The sequence below is a fragment of the Struthio camelus genome, chromosome 4, assembly GCF_040807025.1.
Source record: "Struthio camelus isolate bStrCam1 chromosome 4, bStrCam1.hap1, whole genome shotgun sequence".
In the NCBI taxonomy this organism is placed as follows: domain Eukaryota; kingdom Metazoa; phylum Chordata; class Aves; order Struthioniformes; family Struthionidae; genus Struthio; species Struthio camelus.
The window spans coordinates 58,738,848-58,752,948 of record NC_090945.1 but is presented as its reverse complement, the minus strand read 5'-3'; the positions used below and the strand labels follow the sequence as shown (position 1 = coordinate 58,752,948).

The window sequence follows — 14,101 nt, the reverse complement described above, 5'->3', positions numbered from 1 at the left end:
TGGAGAAGCAATAACCCTCGCAGCAAAGTGCAAGAAAAACGGGATGCATTTAAGTCAAGTCCCAGCAAAACACTGAAGCACTGCTATGCCTGCACGCAGACCTTGTCTCACTGAAATCACTAGGCCACTTCACAGGTGTAAAATTATGCATGTGTAAGCATAATACCGGACCCGAAGACAATGAAAACAGGCACAAGTCTGTACTGGCGGATATCAGGCCTGTGGAAAACCCCAAGCTGCTTCAGTCTGTTTGCAGCATGTGTTCTGCAAACACGAGTACGCTGGCCCGTGTAGGAACAGCATTGCGGGGGACTTTTGGAGAAGAAACAGATGAGGAAGAACCAATTTCATGTTTTGCTGACAGGGCTAATAAGCGCTGTAAACTTTCAGATGCACCCAGTTTCTGTCTGGGTTTCCTACTGCTAATAGGTTAGATTTTTAATAAAGGCTTCTGGAAAAAATGTACTTAAATTTATGGTGAAAAATGTATTGATACTGCTGATAAACTCAGGAAAAGCTGAAACGGCAAAGAAAAATAAATCGTATTTTCAATAATTTTCGATCATAATTTCCTTCATTTCCCTGGAATGTGCAGCTTGGTTTATTAGGAAACCGGAAACCTATCGAGTTTCTATTATGACTGTGCTGCTGCAAAATGGAACAGCAGGGGGAGCTTCTGCCCTAAATGAAACAGAGCCGGAGACGAGACAAGAAAAATAAGAAATCCAGATTTAGAGAAGGAAGATAGAGGGAATAAGGAGAATGGTTGCAAATGTCCCGTTAAGCTGAAAAGGATCAAACAAGTGACAAATGTGATGGAGCAAGGACGTAGCACATGAAGGGGAGGAACAGAGGAAAGAGGAAACAGACGCATTCTGTCTGGTAAATTCTCGGTAAAGACCTTCTACAGCACCGTATTTTTTTCAGGTCTGAGGAACAGAGTCTCACTTTTCATAAATGTATAGCTTTAAAGTAAAATTTTCGATTCGTTCAACTGAAATATAAAGAGCAAAGTAGAACTCTGCAAGAAAAATCAGAACTGGGTTGGCTAATGCCGTATCTCTGAGCCCATCTGCAATTACAAAGTAGTACAGCACACACAGCTGGCCTTTGGCAGGTCAGAGTTCGTGTGTACTTCTATTATTTGGATCTAACTTTTCATGTTTCTGTACCACAGCAGCAATAACCCACCCTGCTGCATGTAAGTCATCAAATAACCATAAAAGCAGAGACAGAGAAACTGTTGTAGAAAGGGAAGTAGGGTAGACAAGAGATCCCAGGGTGACAAGAACTGTGGAGGAAACTTCTGGTTATATTATGCACATCGATGCTGACTCAGAGGGGTTTGCTTGCTTCCACAGATAACCCATAAGCTAAAATGCAGTAATTTAACCTCTTTTAAAAAGAACCCTTTTGTAGTCCTTGTTTTGGAGGAATGGCAATAATTTAAAAAGCTGAGAAATAATTTAACAATCAAAGGCTCTTCATATTATAGTAGCATAAAAGGGTTCTACATTGCTCTAAGCATGTCCAGTTAGGGGAGCACCTGAACACCACTATAACTGTGTCCCACAAGGAACTCTTAAATTGGCATGTCAACAGAAATAAATAGATAACTGTGTATTTTAGCAACACAGAGGTGCCAGCAAAGCTTTTTAAAAGCAGAAGAAGCATGAGGTTGCAGTTCAGGTCAAGATGAGCTATATTGCTACGGAAAAGGTCTCACTGTTCCTCTAACCCATTTCCAGCTCTGTTTCCATCCCCCCTCCCTCGTGTCAGCATTAGTGCGCCTGTGGCTGACATGGCTGAAAAATCGTAGTTATTTTTGTATTGATTTATTTTTTCCCAGGTTAGATTTCAGCCAGATTGGATCACAGCACCACTTTTGACAGAAAATAATTACTAGGAACTTGTGTCTAGGACTGAGGGAGATGACAAAAGTAGCCCCTTCTGGCAGCCCACGCTTAGATTGGCTGAAATTGGTCCTGAAACTGTAGCTTAAGACATGAATAGCAATCAGTGAACCACTTAGATTATTAAACCAGGAGTCTATAAAGCTTTTGTAAAAGCTTATATATAAACATGCTCTTTTATACTAATGATGCACTACAACCAAAGAAGATTGAAAGTAATGTACCTTTATTTACCTTTGTACCTTTATTTACCTAATGTACCTTTGAGTCCAGCCTATATCACTAATACAGTGTTGACATTCAGGGAGGCAAGTGACTTACTTTCCTCTGCCTCAGTTTCTGTAAAAGGATACAGATACAAATACTTTGCAAACCTACAGATGTAAAGTGCTATATGAGACTAAAGTAATTTTTCACTGTTCTTTCAGCAAACATTCAAATATTTCCAGGGGAAAAGAAAATCTTGCTGCTGTAATACCTGCCCTGCTTTGCTGTATGCGCTATGTTTCCATTTTTATGGCAACAGTGCATTTTTTTGGCCTCCAAGCATATCCTGATGCTTGTTGCTCTTGGTCTATCTATAGAACATCAGACAAGAGTAATGAATTGTATATTCCTCTTTACAAATCAATCTGTTTGAGCCCTTAATAATGAAGGACAGACTGCCAAGATGGCAGAGGGGATTCCATGAACACAAGTGAACAGTCATATCTTGCCGTCAGTTTCTTGGTCTTCTTGGCTACTCATGCCAACATTTCATTTTTTCCCCTATCCCCTTTACTTGACAAAATCCTAATTTTTATTCTTCATTAAAATTATCATGGCATGCTTTCCAAAACCTTTAGCTCTTGAGGATTCATTAGTCGCACACACCTCTTCAAAACTGTATCCTATGACGAAGGAGGTAGGTATGCCTCCCCCTGTTAGATCTATGAGTATACAACCTACCTCATGGGCACAAAGACTCTTGATTATTCAAGGACACAGCCCATTTCTTATCTCTATACTTATCTCTATACTCTCTAACTTTTCCCAATAGAGAGATGTAACAAGAGGGGCTTTCTCAATTTTTGTTGTTTTCAGTTCTCATTCAAAATTCTCTTGTTTTTTGTTGCAGTTCTTCAGTCCTTTCAACAGACTGCACTTAAGAGCTAGCAATAGGTGTGAGGGACACTTCTGTTGTTCAGCACCACCTTAGAGACATGCCATTTATATACAGAACTCCATGTCACCTTTTACAGACAAGAACATACTAAACGGATCCTTCAAAACAGCTCTGCTGTATTGCAAGATTTTCAGAGGGGAACTACTATTGCAGGAGACTCTTTGAGCATACTTTAAAGCACCAGATGGGAAAGATCTTGGAGATATTTTTCTAAATTGAGAGAGTTAACATCATGAGATTTTTAAATATCTGTGGTGGGTTCATCTTGACACCTGCTCTGCTGAGATAGTGGAAGGGCCAGTAGCTGATTTAACACACAGTATTCTGCAGGACAGAGGAAGAGGAATAGCTTAGACCAGAAAAGCCACCTACTCTAAGCCAGGGAGACGGCAGAGGGCTTGAGCCATAAACCATAGCAGATGACATAAAGCTCCAACTAAACAATGCCATGCCTTAGAAGCAGCAGCTTAAGAGCAGCTGCTGTTGTGTGATGCAAGTCTCTTTAGGCAAAACTGAAGGACATAAAGCTGAGAAAAATGTCCTTGGAAGCATTTCTTAAAAAAGGAATCGTACAGCTGAAACAGGAAAAGCAACCCCTGAGTTAAGTGGTGGCACTACCAACATCAAAGAACTGAAACATATTGTAAAATACGACCAGCACAAAGACCCCATAAGCGCTTTGGACTTGGGAATACCTGAACTTAAAAGAGTTGCCTCTGCTGGGTGCCCTGGAGTATTCTGTCTCCAGAGTCTTGGTAAACCTTACCACTGCTGGTGAGATCTTGTTAATGGGGACTATGCATCAACACTTAGTTTTGTGCCTTTGTATACATATACAATAAGGACTGTCTGTTGGAGCAGATGGACTGTCCTTGTATTGCTTGCTATCTGCCTGACTACCCCCTGCTCATGGTTTAGCACTTCGACAGCACTGCAGGCTCACAACTCAAGACAAACCAGAGTCAGTAACGGGGGCTGGATGCTCACAAGTCCCACCGGTCACTTTTTATAAGGAAAAATCTGTTGTTTCCATTTTTATCACTCTACCTCCCTCTTTCCCTATGTAAGAGTTCTAGGTGAACTGAATAACAGTTATACGTCAGGACTGAAATTCTGCTCGTCATCGTGCAGGTCTAATGACTGTAATGGTTGGAATGCAAAGTGACGATGACAACAACAACAACAGAAAATTAATAATCACTTTTAAGATAGAAGCAGTAAAACCATAAGCCAAATCTTCCTCTCCTTCTCCAAGCCTAACCCTAAGGTTTTAATGTTAATGAATGTTAGTAACGTGTTGGTGCTTTTCAAAATGGATTCTCTGGACATAAGAGAAAAGAAAATGCCCTGGAGGTAGATTATGATGACTCCTAGCACTATTAGTAAACACCAATTAGTAGGCACTGGAATATGCTGCATAACAAGTTGCACCAACACTTCATAATAGCAGCAGGGAGAAAGTATCCGTAAAATAATAAACACACCACTTGGTGCATCTCGCCTCATCCATACAAGGAATTCATGGAATATATTTACTATAGACCTCAGATTTGAAAGCTACTACGATAGGTACTGTACGTTTTATTTTTAATCACATAATATTTTAAGTTGATGAAATAGAAGGTAATTTTACCAGACTAACTAAAAGCACGGTTTGTAGATATGGCTACATCCATGTTAAGAGTGCTTTTGCCAGTATAGCATCGCAGTACCCTTTTACCAGTAAATCCCTTTCAGTGTAAATACAGCCAAACTGCTTCCAAGACAAATGACCTACAGATTTAGGGCTTCCTCAGGCTTGTCAGTGGGTGTCCAGTTTGGCAGCACATCATGCTGGCTGGGGAATTCTTTGGAGTATCTAAATAATATCTGAGGGGCAACATTTCCACGTCCGACTCCTACTTTGCTCATTTTTCTTCCATGGGAAATAACAATTGAATAAATTTCACCTAAGACATTCCTAGACTCCTATCAAACAACAAATCCTGGGTACCCACACCTGTACTCAGCTTCAGGAAAGTGGAATCAGTTAGTACACTTTACATACATAACCATTTTTTTTTTTGAGGGATATTCAACAGCTGTTCCCTTTTTCTTTATTTTAAGACAGTCTGTGAGACTAACATAGCACAGAACTAGGATAAACAAAAAATTTCAGCTTTGCCACTACATTATTTCCTAGCCACAGACAACCCACTTCATCTTCTTACGTCTGAGTTTCAGCACCTGCAAAATTAAGATGGTAATATCTGACTGCTCCTACAGGTGTTGTAGGAATCCATTAAGTTTGTGGCTTCACATCATCATATTTATTAACTTTAATTGATATCAGATCAGAACCAGCCGTTCTTCTGTGTTTTAGGAAAAGTATGACCCTGGCAGCAAGCCAGGTATGTGTTCAGAATGGTAGAAATTCTTCTTTCTTAGGAAACACATGGCAATATGACATCAAACAGGGCACATGTATTTCTTTGTATTGTTCATGAGCATTACATTTCAGAGGAAAAGGAGGCCAGAAAAAATAATTTGAACGTGCATTGACATCCTCTCACAAGTCCAGTTAAATAGTCATGTATTAATTAGAGAAGTAGCTTTTGGCAAGCAGTCATTAAAAGTTGTTAAGAGACAACTTCCTTGTAGTTACCAACTTTTCAAACTGTGCTAACTAGAGCACTGGTGCTGCAGTTTTGATTATGACCTGCGTGACCCAGAGTCCTGTGACAAGTTGTGCTTTGAATTGTATTACTGCAGTTCCCCTTTTTCTTCATTTTGAGAGTAAAAAGCCTAGCTGTTAGCCTCTACTGTCTCAAATTAACAAAGATACAAAAACAAGAGAGACACACTGCATTCTTCTTTCCAATGGTAAATGTAATTTTCTCATGGCTTAGTCATTTATGATGAAGAGAGCCATGCCAATAAACCGTTGCATCTCAGTTTGCCTATGTATCATCTCTCTTTCTAGGTACAAAAAAAAACGTTCTTGATTTCCAACCAGCTGAAACGTGCAAAATACCTCTGGCTCATGCACAAGCACAAGACTTTCATAAAGTACGAAAGAGTGTGTATTTATAAATAGGGTCTCTGTAGTGAGGAAGTAAATCTCATTATGTAGGTGACACTTGCTTCAGCTAGTATTTTACTCACACCAGATTCACACTGGTGTAATGCTTTTGCATCAGAAGAGATGTTCTTGATTTTCAGTGGAGCAACCGAGATCAGATTTGCTGGTTTTTAGAGTTACTGTGGAGCGAAATCAGAAGTTGGAAATCACTTAAGTTCCATTGTAGCCTTTCACAGAGTAGTTTGAAGAAAGAGCTCAACAGGTAATTTCTCCTGCTGGACAGTGAAGATATGGTCTACTCTTTCTTCCAAAAGCTACTGTAAAAAGGCACACTCTAATGCAGTAGGAAGTTCTCCTTTCACAGTTTGGAGGATATTTCAGGAGAAAACCTGGGTGACTCAAAAGAGAAAATTTAAATTATCTTAACTGTACTAATTTTCCTAACCAGGTCCTCTCTCTGTAGGAGGCAAATAAGCAGAAAATATAAAATTGTTCACTGGAACATAGGATGTGTTTTTTCCATATGTTAACTAAAATGCTATCTGACATAAAATCCTAACCAAGAGAAATTTGTCTAATATTGCCATATATAGTAGTTAAAAGTAAGCTTCCTTCCAAGCTAAACATGACCTACTGATATCTGTGAAAGCACAAACCTCTCTTGTCTTTAGTAAGGCCATGGTTTTTCATTAATCAATCTCAGATCTGCGTTTTAATGGGCTACCCAAGTATTATAGATTATTTTCGCCAAGTTAACTAAACCCACACTTGTGCTTTATGTTGGCCTTGTACTGACTGTGAGATGATCTGAAGGTGAGATGTACTGAAGGTGAGATGATCAGATATCAAGTCTGCTGGGACAAAGTTTCCCCTTCAAAAATGTTTAAGTACATGTGAACCATTAGAATGAGTTTTTATCAGCGTGGTATCCTGTGGCAATGACACTTTTGATCCGATACTAGGCTTCCTAAAATTAGATTAGCCATCTTGTGAAAAAGCAGCCTTGGATTTTACTGTGGGGGAAATACCTGAGAGAATCAAAGCCCCAGTGGCACCTTCATATCCATCTGCTGAATTGCAAGTTATTTTATTTGTCAAAGTAATAGGTATACGAGCTGTGACATAAGTAACTATGTAAAAAATGCTCAGGGAAACACAAATTTTGTTTAGCAAGTCTGAGTCATCTGTTCAGCACAAGTATTAAAGATTACAGTTAGAAAAACTGTAAAAAAAGGTGAATAGAAATAAAGCTTCAGAAAAAATATAACCCACACAAAAACTTTCCACAAGCAGAAAAAAAAGAGAGAAGCAGCATTTAGTTAATAGCTTATTTGATATGACTGACTCAGCTCTTTTTATTAGCATGCAGAGCTGTTTCATAGAAAAAAAAGAAAAAATGGAGAATTAAGGTTATTCTGTGGCCCAGATAAAATCAACAAGTCAAATAACTTACAGGAGTACCTAGCTTATGTATACAATGAAAAGGAAGGCACGTAAGTACTCTCAGTTTACGTATCAAAGGTGTTCCAAACGCACAATTGACCCGAAGCAGTTTAAACAAGCTAATAACAAGTTTACAGCTGTAGATAAGATAAGGCTGAAGATTAGCCATGGGAAATTGCCACACCTCAGTACATAGGGACTGTACAAAAAGAAGGGGTAAAGCAATTTATCCAAGCGCACCAAAACCACCTCTCTCTAACTCCACTCAACTAGTACTACTTCCCAGCCATATACGCTTTCCCATCAGCCTAAAAGTAGCAATATGAGATGGTGTGTTCCTCTAGATCTACACCGTTGTATCTCCGTATTCAATAGGCTCATGTTAATTAAGCAGAGTAGTGAACCTGGATTGTTAGAAGGTGGATCATCATGACAGATTATTAATTCAGCTTCTGCATTGTAGAAAGCATTAACTCCAAGATAAGGGTTATGTAGTGACATATGTTCTCATTTAATTCCTGCTGCATTAGGAGCTGCAGGGAGATGATGAGATCGCATTTAAGATGCCCTTCTGCCTGTCCTGGTACTTCAGAGCCCCTTAAAAATGAAAGACTTCCTGATTCCCTGCTAAATTCCAGCCCGCAGTTACTTCCTACAGAACTGGCAACAGAATCCAAACCCTTAAAAGGAAAAAAGCTTATCAGCTTAGTGACTTTCCAGGATGGAAGTTCTAACATGCATGATGGCCAAACCACACTAAGTGCTATCTCAGTAAATGGTACATCAGTGATAATAACTGCTACATCACACTGCCCTCCAGAACAGGGATATAACTCAAGCTTCCTGATTCCTGACATTCTGCAACCTGCTAAACATAATTGAATAAGTAAAGTGTGAGGACAACACAAGTGAAAACTGCAGTCAGTTACTCCTTTAAAACTTGTCTGTACAAGCTAAATCACGCCAATTAATCTAACTTTAACTAAGGCCTGAATGGATTTGTTAAACTGCATTACACTTTGGGTGGACACTTCACTCAGAATTCACTCAGCCTTCATTCAGCTTGGTATAATTTGTTCTTATCTCGTTTACTTCAGCAAAACAAAGGTGGAGGGATAAACTCCAGGAAGGAAGAGAATTTTTAAACCATTAAACCAGTGGTCACTGCTGGCGTAAGAGTAAATGGGCATGAGGTTTTGTTTGGAAGCTAGAAGATAACTCTTAACCCTCACAGCAACCATATTCTGGAACAGTTTTCTAATAGCATAATACAAGCAAAACACCTAATTACTTTCACTATAAAGCTCAATCCGTTTATGAATAAGATTACATGGCAGGCTGGCAATAACAAGGGGCATCCATAAGATACCGTTCAGGAAAGTTCCCACAAAAATATTTACTTATATAGGCTGAGGTCCTGCAGGGAAATGCACCTCAGGATCTAGTAGTAAGACACTACCTTAGTGCATATACACAATGGGCAGCTTTAACTTGCACTGGCAAAACATAGAGTTTCACATATAACATCAATTAGGACTCTGAACACATTCAGCACTTAGCCAATGATCTTGTAAACCATTTATAGAAGAAATAATTCAATACAATTTTAAAAAGTTTTATGGTGAAGTCTCCACTAAGGTTTAATTTTCTGGGTTTACTGTAGAGCTAAGGAGAAAAAAGTTGATCAAATCACTGCATGATAAGGAAGCCCCTTTCTGCCTGTCATTTCTGATGAGTATGCCACTGTGACTTCATAGATATTTAAAGCAGAGTGTATATCACTGTATGTCACTATTTATACTACAAATACAGACCAGATCTCTCAGATACATCCACTGTCCTGCTATTCATGCACTTTATGCTAAGCCAGTCTACGAGCCTCCCCACTGCAGTAACGATGATCATCTTTGTCTATAAAGCCAAATTCCCACTGGCTCTGCTGTTTACATGCATTTGGCACTCGAATGTCTGGAGAATCATACCCAGGTTCTTACCATTTCATTAACTTGAGCTGCTCTAGGAACTGCTTGATGGCATCCTGTGACAAACTCCTTTCTTCCTTCCAGGTCCTCATGGGGAAGTGTTTCCAATCTGTCAACACATTCAGTTGACACAGTTGCAATGATGTCTGTTCCTCTCTTTTATGCATCCCAACCAGTGCCAACATGAGCACAGCTGGGTGAGCTGTTCATGCTTCTGCCTGCAGAGCTATGGCACCATGAACGGAAAGAGAGTCTGAAAAACACAGAAGGACCAATAAGCTCCCCAACTGTGCTGGAGACATCAATGGCTCTTATGTGCCCATAGTTTGCCCTCTTCATGTAGCAGTTCAAGAATCAATGTGAAAGACACCTGCAGATTGCACTGGAAATAAGAGATTCATCTGTGTGGATGACAATGCATGTTATTCCCTCCACACAGACGAGTTATCACTGAGATTTCTGAACCCAGCGTTATCTCTGGTGTCCCTATCAATCTTCTTCGCACGTACTCTTCCATGTGATACTTGGGAGAGGACAGTTCAATTATGCTTTAAGGATGCTGGAAGGTGGCTTTGCATGCTTTGAGACCCATATCATTTGTACCACTGTGCAACATCTGCTGGGTAAAAGTGAAAACATACACATGTAATGGCAATGTAATGGTCAGGTACCTGGAACACCAGTAAAGCCTCTTACCCACCAGCCAGACCTACCTCTTAGAACAGTTCATATACCCTGCTGCAGCAAACGGAATCAAACTGCACAGAGTGCTGCACTAAGGCACCTATGCTCTTTGGGAAGCCCAGCTAGCTCACACATGGTCTGGTCAGGTATTTTTGCACTGCACATGAGTGCAGGCCAAGCTGAGGCAAGCATCATTGCTAGGCATACAAGGATTCCTTCTGCACTCATAAGCTTACAGCGTGGGGTGACATGCCTGAAAAAATATGGCTGGGGAAATGTGGGACTCTGCATACGAATTATTTACAGCTCTGATGTGATTATAGGAGAGGCGGCTGCTTTGTTAAAAGCTTTGTAATGTTCTCTTCTTTCTCAAACCTCTGCTAAACTGAAAATTCCAATAAATCAATTTGGTAACCCATAACACTACCCTGTGTCTTGCAACAGCTCACTATGTCTTCCCCAGAGATGTGTCCGCTTTCCTACAGCGCCTGAGCCAGCAAAGATGGAAGATCCTGCCAAGGAAACAAAAGAGCACCTTATCTTTCCTGGCCAGAGCAAACCTGCATAATTTTGAGGCTGCAGTTATGAACTTCCTTCATCTAGATGTATTTTTATTCCCTTTTTACATGCTAGCATGGTTTGAAATTCCTGCTAGCCATATGGGCAGTTCAAAGAGCAGACTGCCAGGTGCCATTCACTGAAAAATAACTAAAGTGCGGTCAGGGAGGCAGAATGTGCTAAAACACAGAAGAACCAGGAAAGCCACACCACACACGGCAGGAAGAACACAACCTGCAACCACTGCTCAGCATGGCCCTCCTTGCTCTCTGTTAGAAAGTCAGTGTTGATATTGGAGAAGTACTGGAAACGCCTACCCACTTCAATGTGGACAAAAGGGTTTGCAAATAACTTTGTTTCTTCTTCCTTTTTCAGCAGAAGATGGTCTTAGAGGAGGAATCCTGTCACCTTTGTGTAAAAGGCCTTGTGATTTCTTTGTGAGGGGCTGCCTTGAAGAACAGTCCCACAAGCAAGAAGAGCAAAAAGGACAGGGTTGGGCTTCAAAAAGAGTTATTGATAAGGCTTAACTCACTGAGGTTCCTGATGCCAGGGATAAGCCAGTGATCCGTTTAAGATAATTAGGGCAGTTTCTCAATAGCCAGAGGCTTACTTCTTAGAAAATAAGAGACTGTGTTTGCTTACCTTGCTTAGCCCGGTGATTAGAAACCTTGACGTTTAGACAGGCCGAGCTGCCTTCGGTGCCAGACAGTCCTGGCAAAAGATAAAGAGCATCATGTCCTGGACAAGCCTTCCAAGGCTTCAGGCTCTGTCACAGCAGCATTCCCACCACGGCTTCCACCTGCCAAGGGGTCAAGAAAAAAAGCCTTTAAACGATAACTGATCTCTGGATCGACAGCGATGCATCAGAAGCGGTTCCTGAAGTGGCTCTCTTTATTTTTCACTTTGAAAACTCTGCTTTCTGAGCATGGTCTGTGCTGAGTCGGGGAGGAGAAAGACGGATGCAGAAATGCCGGGGAACCCGCAAGGTGGGGGCACTGCTCTGTGACTGTGCGCAGTCCTTAGTTGCGACGTGTACCTGGTTTTTTAATCAGCGGGGGGAAAGAGCAACACCTGATCTCACTAAGAGCGTAGGCGCTCACGAAGGCAGCTCTCAGAGCCCTTGCCTACACGGCAACGAGCTGAACTTCCTCCCCGTTGCCGGAGCCCCGGTGAGGCCCTGGGCCAGCGAGGCAGGTGCTGCTGCTCGAGGGTCACCGCGCACCCTGGGCCGGGCTCCAGCAGGGCCGCCAAGCTCTGCGCCCGCCCGTTCCCGCTGACGAGCGGGGAAGAGGGGAGCCGAGGGGCAGCGGCAAGGCGGGGCGGGGGGGGCAGCGAAAGCCAGCGGTGAAGGGCACGGGGCGGGAGCGGGGGCGGGCCGCGGCGCCGCCGCCGAGGGAGGCCGCGGGGGGCCGGGGCGGAGAGGCGGCGCGGCCGCGGAGAGGGAGCGAGAGCGGCGGGGCCGCGGCCACGAGGCTGGGATGTGCGCGGTGCAACGGGTAAGCCTGCAGTGGTGCCTCGCTCCCCGCCATACTGCGCAGGGCGAGCCGCGCGGGCCGGGCCGGGCCGGGCCGGGGAAGGAGGCGTGCGGCCGCGGGGGGCGGGTCGGCCGTTGTGCTCGTAGCGGAGATGCGCGCTCGTTCACCGGGAGCCCGTGAGAGGGAGCGCGCCGCCGCCGCGCTTCACCGGCGTAGCGCATGGCTGTGGGGCACAAGCGAGCCCAGAGCAGAGCAGCGGGGCTGGGGGCCGGCGCCTCAGGGCGCGGCCCGGGGCCGGGGCGCCGCTCCGCCGCCTGCGCGGCCAGGGCGCAACGGCGAACAGGCGAGGCGAGCGGCGGAGGGGGGCACAGGCCGTCGAGGCCCCTCGCCAGCCTGGCAGGGGGCTGCACCGTGAACGGCGAACTTTAACGGGAAGGTGTTGCCCTTCAGCCTGAACGGGGCAGAGAGCACGCTGTTTATTAAAAGCAACCACAAAAAAAAAAAAAAAACCAACCCACAGCGCATCGTATTTGACCTCTCGGTTTTCCTGTCAGAACCGGATTTGGGTGTGTGAAGTGGCGGCGTTTGGCCGCCCTTCCAGCCGCCTGGCTGTGGCGGACATTTTGGAAGGGCAAGGCCTGGTCCAGGTGAGGGCCCTTACCGCAGAGCCGCCCTCGCTCACAGCCCCATCGCAGTTCCCTGTCCTTGGCGCTTATTAATGCTGAATGTTATGTAAACCGTAGTGGACAGTGGGACAGGGTGGTTGGCGCCACTTCATTTTTAAGTGTGACCTGGGCCTTGAGGTCATCCCTGTTTGTATTAATCTCATCAGCTGAGCTTCACTGGAAGCAGACCAGAAAAAGTAATTAAAACCTTGACTCCAGAAACAAAAACCTTTGTGAAGGACATTTTAATAGTTCATGACAGTGACTGAGGGAAGGGGTGTAAGCTTTTCCATAGTGTACAGGAAGCACGGATTTATAGTGAGGAAGTAGACCTAGGTCTGTATAAGGTCACACTGAAATCCCTGAAGCTTCAGGAAGGCACAGCAGGGTGCATGTGTGCACACAGTGTTACAGGATTAGGCCACAATAATAATTGCTAGGCTTAGAAATGAAAAGATGTTCACAAGGGTGTGAAAGAAAAAGCAGAGTTCTTAAAGGGAAATGATTGTTCTGTCAGAAGAGGAGCTACTGAAGAAGAATGTGATTTTTATATTAATGTTACTACTATTTTCATACTATAATAATACTTAAAGGGTACTTACATCTCAGCAATGACTATAGTATTGGGAAACATCTTATTTAAAAAGATATTTGTCTTCGCATTATCACTGTGAAGAAACAGTGTCTTATCTGTGTTTTCATAGGTGATGGTTTGCAGCAAAGAGGCACAAAGTGATTTCCCCAAGATCAGGGTGGAAGCCTGTGAAAGAGAGACTGGAATTTAATTCTCTTAGAAACTTTGCATGCTCCCCAGACTGGTGCCAAGCCATCATTTTAGGCTGAATCTATACTCTCAGCCTGTGTGGAGGGATACTATTCGCAGGAGCAAAAGCTAGGAGAGACAGGCAAGGAACACGTTCTTTTGTTAATTGCTACTACTGTGGATGGTCTGGATTTCAAAGGCTATGTCCACAGCTGATTTATTTTCCTAATGAAAGTTAGGCCAAAATCAGGACTGAGCGCCTTACGTAAGTACTCAAAAAAACTCACTCTAATCTGAGGTTCCTGTCCCATCTGCCTGTGCCAGCTCAAGTACTTTTATAGTTGTAACCTGGATCAGGTATATACCTACAAATTTTGTTGCTGTTAGATTAG

At 43.1% G+C, this 14,101-nt stretch overlaps 1 protein-coding gene and 1 long non-coding RNA gene across 11 annotated transcripts in view; one reads left to right on the top strand and one right to left on the bottom strand.

Annotated features, from left to right (window-relative positions):
* Positions 1-6,577: 6,577 nt before the first annotated feature.
* On the bottom strand, positions 6,578-11,975 carry LOC138067223 (uncharacterized). Its single transcript, XR_011141068.1, has 3 exons — positions 11,843-11,975; positions 11,449-11,605; positions 6,578-9,817 (listed from the first exon to the last, which is right to left on the bottom strand). It is a non-coding gene; the product is annotated as an uncharacterized lncRNA (long non-coding RNA).
* Positions 11,915-14,101, top strand: part of ATP10D (ATPase phospholipid transporting 10D (putative)) — a 50,872-nt gene continuing 48,685 nt past the window's right edge. For 4 of the 10 annotated variants that reach the window (XM_068942965.1, XM_068942963.1, XM_068942954.1 and 1 more), the window contains exon 1: positions 12,183-12,302. The gene's annotated coding sequence lies outside the window, so the exon portion shown is untranslated. Of the gene's footprint in view, positions 11,976-12,182; positions 12,303-14,101 lie in introns of those variants that run through there. The other 6 variants (XM_068942958.1, XM_068942960.1, XM_068942955.1 and 3 more) reach the window with 3 other exon arrangements.